Consider the following 6,000-nt stretch of genomic DNA (forward strand, 5'->3'; position numbering starts at 1 on the left):
GCAGTCTCCTCTACATTGGGGAGACCGGACGCCTCCTAGCAGAGCACTTTAGGGAACATCTCCGGGACACCTGCACCAATCAACCACACCGCCCTGTGGCCCAACATTTCAACTCCCCCTCCCACTCTGCCGAGGACATGGAGGTCCTGGGCCTCCTTCACCATCGCTCCCTCACCACCAGACGCCTGGAGGAAGAACACCTCATCTTCAACCCCAGGGCATCAATGTTGACTTCAACAGTATCCTCATTTCCCCTTCCCCCACCTCACCCTAGTTCCAAGCTTCCAGCTCAGCACTGTTCCCCCACCCTCCTCTAGCTTATCTCTCCATGCTTCAGGCTCTCTGCCTTTATTCCTGATGAAGGGCTTTTGCCCGAAACGTCAATTTTCCTGCTCCTTGGATGCTGCCTGAACTGCTGTGCTCTTCCAGCACCACTAATCCACAATCTGGTTTCCAGCATCTGCAGTCATTGTTTTTACCTCCATGACTTGTCCTACCTGCCTATCTTCTTTTCCACCTATCCACTCCACCCTCTCCTCCCTGACCTATCACCTTCATCCCTTCCCCCACTCACCTATTGTACTCTATGCTACTTTCTCCCCACCCCCATCCTCCTCTAGCTTATCTCTCCACCCTTCAGGCTCTCTGCCTTTATTCCTGATGAAGGGCTTTTGCCCGAAACGTCGATTTTCCTGCTCCTCGGCTGCTGCCTGAACTGCTGTGCTCTTCCAGCACCACTAATCCAGAATATCTTTTAATACTCCTCACTCTTGCAACTAATTTCAGCGTGCATTTTGATAGCGTGTGCCCGTTGAGAAGCAATTGTCAAATCGAAGTTGAACTGAACACGGACAGTAAATGAATTATGCCATTCAAAAGTCGTTGTTTAACGAGGAGCTGTTAAGCCAAAACAAAAATCAATTTAAAAAAGGTGCTCTGATTTAGAGCACAGGTTCACAATCTCTCCAGTTTTCATCTAGTTTTTGCCACATGTAGAGTTTGAGGTATAGCATTACCTAAAATACCTCGTTCCTATCTGCCGCAGACAGTGTGCCTAATGTTACAATGGCATGACTTGTTGGCACGGCTGAATGTTAGTTGGAACACGGCGTCAGTCCCAGACAGGGTGCACTTTATCATACCTTGAGCCAGAGAAGTCTCTTTCCTACTCAAACTAGTTTTATTCCCTCACTGTGCGAAAAAGATGTATTTATTAAGGTCCTAACCGTTTTTGTTTTAAACAGTGTACTCCCGTAAAGTTACGATCAACTTCACTCCTTCTAAATCATAAAGTTTCGTGCTAACAGATCCCTGCTCCCAACACCAAACGTGAGACAACTTTGAACAGTGTTCGGGACACGCACTCCTCTCTGCCGCGGCCTTAAAGCCAGTGGGACAGCGGCCTCGCTTTCCCCTCCTCCACCCGCGCTGCAGACCGCCACGGCCGCTCCCGGTGGCTTTAAAACCCAGGCGAGGCTGCGAAGGTAGAGCGGCCCCGGCAATAAGAGAGGAGCTAGAGCCGACAAGAGAGTGCATTGCCCCAACCCGGAGCAGCAGCAGGGGAACAAGACCCTCACACCACCTCAGAGAAGATGCAGCCCAAAACCTCACACCAACCACCACTCAGCAGTCAACTCCCTCCAACTCTGGGGGGGGGGAGGAAGCATTTTACCAACCTTCTAGGGAAAGTTGTGTAGAGCTGCCATTTCTTTTTCTTTTTTTCCGTCTTTCTCTCAGTTACTGTCCGACACACCCTTTCAATTTACTTCATTCCCTACAGCAGGTTCCCAAACTCATTCCCTTCCCTCCCCTCCCACTTCAATTATTAAAAGTAGCATTAAAGGAATGGACGTGTACACAGTGCAAGCTTCAAGCAAACTCTTTGTTTTAAAAAAAACTACTTTGCACGAGTCACACAAGCAATCTATCGAGATCTTCAAGATCCAGATATTAAAAGTCATTTAAAGTGCAGTGATTTACCGCACCAGCACACACCCCGGGACAATATAAAATGTTGTATTCTTACAGGAAGTGCATTTGGATAGACTATCAGGTCGAGGGTAAAGTGTCAAACAACCTTTGTGCCGAAACAACACAAGAGAAACTGGCAATAATAATAATAGATATGTATTATGATGGACCATATGTAATTGTGATTTTGTTCTTGTTCTGAACCAAGTTGATTTTGCTTCGTAATTGGCATCACAACAACAGTCTCGTCTTTTTTATCTTACATGTTCACTCAAGTGCACCAATTCTATAAAAAGAAATAGAGGTAAATGAATGGCAGTTTGCTGCCAGAATAGTACTAAACAAACACAGAGCTGAGAGGGCTGACTGTAGAAAGTTGATTTATTATACAGTTCCAGTTATACCATAGTACAGAGAATCAACACAGCATTCCATATCGTATAGTCAGATGACAGAACTAATATACTTGGAGTGGGAGAGGACTGTTTACCCAAGAGGTTGGCTGGATAACAATTTGAAGGCATTGCTAGAGCATGAAAAAGCAGTCCCTTGGCCTAATAATATGTGCCAACAACATATGTATACCTTTGGGTTCACATCCTTACAAGCCACAGGATCTGTTCCTTTTAGAGCACCTTGATCATTTTTCCTTAGATGATTAAAAAATATGACTGTGAAATTGCCATTTGGAAGAAGCTTCACTGCAGTTGGACAGGTAGTAGGAATTCTCCTGAATAAACTTAGACGAGTAGGCATTTACAGCACAGAAGGAGGTGATTTAGCCCATTGTGTCCACATAGGGTATCAAAGGTAGGACTACACTAATCCCATTTTCCTGTTCTTGGCCCATAGTCCTGAAGGCTATACCATAAAATGAGTATCTACCACTTAAATGTTCAGAAAATTTTTGATTCAACAGTGGCACAGTGGTTTGCACTGCTGCCTCATAGTGCCAGAAACCTGGGTTCAATTTCTGCCTCAGGTAACCGTCTGTGTGGAGTTTGCACATTCTCCCCGTGTTTGCATGGGTTTCCTCCGGGTGCTCTGGTTTCCTCTCATGATCCAAAGATGTGCAGGTTAGGTGAATTGGCCATGCTAAATTGCCCGTAGTGTTAGGGGATGGGGTAACTGTAGGGGAATGAGTCTGAGTGGGTTGCTCTTCGGAGGGTCAGTGTAGACTTGTTGGGCCGAAGGGCCTATTTCCACATTGTAAGTAATCTAATCTTACAAGCAGTGCATTCTAGACTCCCACTGCCCTCTCCTCAAGTCTCCTCTTAGCCTTCTATATCTTTCCTTAAATCCATGCCCCCGAGTTATTGACTCTTCTACCAATGAAAGGTGTGACTTCCTATATCCACGTATTTATGTGAAGGCTGATGCAAAGTATTCATTGAGGATTGTGCCCATGTCTTCCTACATGTTCTTGAATGGACCCAAACCTTTTCCTAATGTTTCTCTTACTCTTTATTCTCCAAACCCCTTTGGGTTTTACTTTATTCTACTCCCATCCCGTAGCATTTTCCTAGCTTTCATACTTTCCTTTTTAAGTTTTCTCCTGCACTTTTCACACTACTCTAGGAATTCTGCCATTTTGTGCTTTTAGTATCTGCCACAATCTTCTGTTTTTTTGCTTCTTCCTAAATTTATGACTGTAGACATCCTAAAAAATAGACATTTTTAGGGAAAATTCAAAGGCATATTATAAATATAAAAGGACGAAGAGGGTAATTATGAAAAGGATAGGTCCATTCAAAGGCAGAGTAGGGAATTCATGTGTGGAGCTGAGGAAGTGAGTGAGGTTCTTCATGAGTACTTTGTATTGGTATTTACAAAGGAGAAGGACATAGTAGATGATGACTCTTGGAAGGGGTACATTAATATTCTAGGACATGTTGATAGGAAAAAGGAGGAGATGTTGGGTGTTTTGAAAAGCATTAAGGTACACATGTGCCAGGACCTGATAAGATCTATCCCAGAATGCTGAAGGAGGCAAGTAAGGAAATTGCTGGGGCATTCTGCAAAATCTTTCTATCCTCAGTCACAGGAGAGATCCCAGAGAACTTAAGAATATCCTGTTTTTTTCCTTTGTGTAAGAGGAGCAATAGAGATAATCTCGGAAATTACTGTCCATGAGTCTTACATCAGTGGTAAGGAAATTATTGGAGAGTATTCTACGGAATGGAATTTACTCACATTTGGAAATTGATGGACTTATTAACAATAGGCAGCATGGCTTTCTGTGGGGGAAGGTCATGTCTCACAAACTTCGCTGAGCTTTTTGAGGAGGTGACAATGATTATTGATGAGAGGAGGGCAGTGGATATTGTCTACGTGGACTTTAGTAAGGCCTTTTGTAAAGGTTTCCCATAGCAGGCTGATACAAAAGGTGATGTTACTTGGGATTCATTGTGAGCTGGTCAGATAGATACAGAATCCATCACAATTCTATCAGAAATACAGAGATTAGTGGTGGAGGGTTTTTTTTCCATCTGGAAATCTGTGACCAATGGAAATCAGTGCTGAGACCATGCTATTGTAATTTATGTAAATGATTAGAGGAAAATGTAGATGGCTTAATTAGTAAGTTTGTGATGATACAAAGACTGGGGGAGCTGCAGACAGTGAGGAGGTTTGCCAGAAGATGCAGCTGGATATAGATAAGCTGGAGACTTGGGTGGAGAAATAGCAGATGGAGTTTAATCCAGGATAAATGTGAAATAATGCATTTTGGAAGATCTAATACAGGAGGGAAGTATGTAGTAAATAGCAGAACCCTTATTAACATCAACATACGGAGGAATCTAGACATACAGGTCCACAGTTCCCTGAAAGTGGCAACACAAGTGGATAAGGTACTCAACACGCATATAGTATGTTTGCCTTCATTGACTGAGGCATGGTGTATAAAAATTGGCAAGTCATGTTGCAGCATAGTTTAGTTAGGCCATGTATGGAATATTATTATGTACAGTTCTTGTTACCACATTAAGAGAAGGATGTGAAGATTTTGGAGGGGTTACAGAAATGGTTTACCAAGATGTTGCCCTTTGGAGGGCATTAGCTATGCAAAGAGATTGGGCAAGTTTTGTTTTGTTTTCACTGAAACAATAAAGAATGAAGGGCAACCTGATAGAAGTTTACAAAATTATGAGAGGTACAGAAAAAGAACAGCAAAGTCTTTTTCCCAGGGTAGAAATATCAATTACTGGGGACATAGGTTTAAGGTAGAAGTTTAAAGGAGTTGTGAGAGGTAGGTTTTTTACACACTATATGGTTAGTGCCTGGAATACGCTTCCAGAAGAGATCGTGGACTCGGATATAATAGCAATATTTAAAAAGCATCTGGATGGATATGTGAATAGGTAGGGAATAGAAGGATACGGATCACATGGAGGCAAAAGGTTTTTAGTTTAGAACAGCATCATGTGTCGGCACAATCTTGGTGGGTTGAAGGGCCTGTTCCTTTGCTATACTATTCTTTGTCTTTGTCCCACCTTTTGACCTTTATAAAATAGATTTCCCTTTTCACTCACTATTTCCTTCTTGCAAACATAGAAACATCGAAAATAGGTGCAGGAGTAGGCCATTCTGCACTTCGGGCCTGCATCACCATTCAATACAATCATGGCTGATCATGCAGTTTCAGTATCGCATTCCCGCCCTCTCCCATAACCTTTGATCCTTGTGGCCACAGGGGCCACATCCAGCTCTCTATTGAATATTTAGAATGAACTGGCCCCAACAGCTTGTGATGGTATAGAACTCCATGGCTACACGACTCTGAGTGAAGAAATTCTTCCTCACCACAGTCCTGAATGGTTTGCCCATTATTCTTGGACTGTGAATTAACCTTTTCCCAGGTCCATCCTAATCCTTTCCTAATATTATGCAAAATCTAATTGAGTTAGAATCACAATCTCCAAAATACCTTCCATCTACCAGGGCTTATTTCCAAATATTTGGTCCAGAACTGTCCCCTCCATGGATGATCTAATACAAAGAGGGAAGTACGTAGTAAATAGCAGAACC

General features: G+C 43.1%; 1 protein-coding gene across 5 annotated transcripts in view; it reads right to left on the minus strand.

Annotated features, from left to right (window-relative positions):
• LOC140478939 (inactive N-acetylated-alpha-linked acidic dipeptidase-like protein 2) overlaps positions 1-1,784 on the minus strand; it is a 950,375-nt gene extending 948,591 nt beyond the window's left edge. For 3 of the 5 annotated variants that reach the window (XM_072572597.1, XM_072572592.1, XM_072572595.1), the window contains exon 1: positions 1,677-1,784. The gene's annotated coding sequence lies outside the window, so the exon portion shown is untranslated. The remainder of the gene's footprint in view (positions 1-1,676) is intronic. The other 2 variants (XM_072572598.1, XM_072572593.1) reach the window with 1 other exon arrangement.
• Positions 1,785-6,000: the final 4,216 nt, after the last annotated feature.

The sequence above is a fragment of the Chiloscyllium punctatum genome, chromosome 6 (assembly GCF_047496795.1).
Source record: "Chiloscyllium punctatum isolate Juve2018m chromosome 6, sChiPun1.3, whole genome shotgun sequence".
NCBI lineage: Eukaryota > Metazoa > Chordata > Chondrichthyes > Orectolobiformes > Hemiscylliidae > Chiloscyllium > Chiloscyllium punctatum.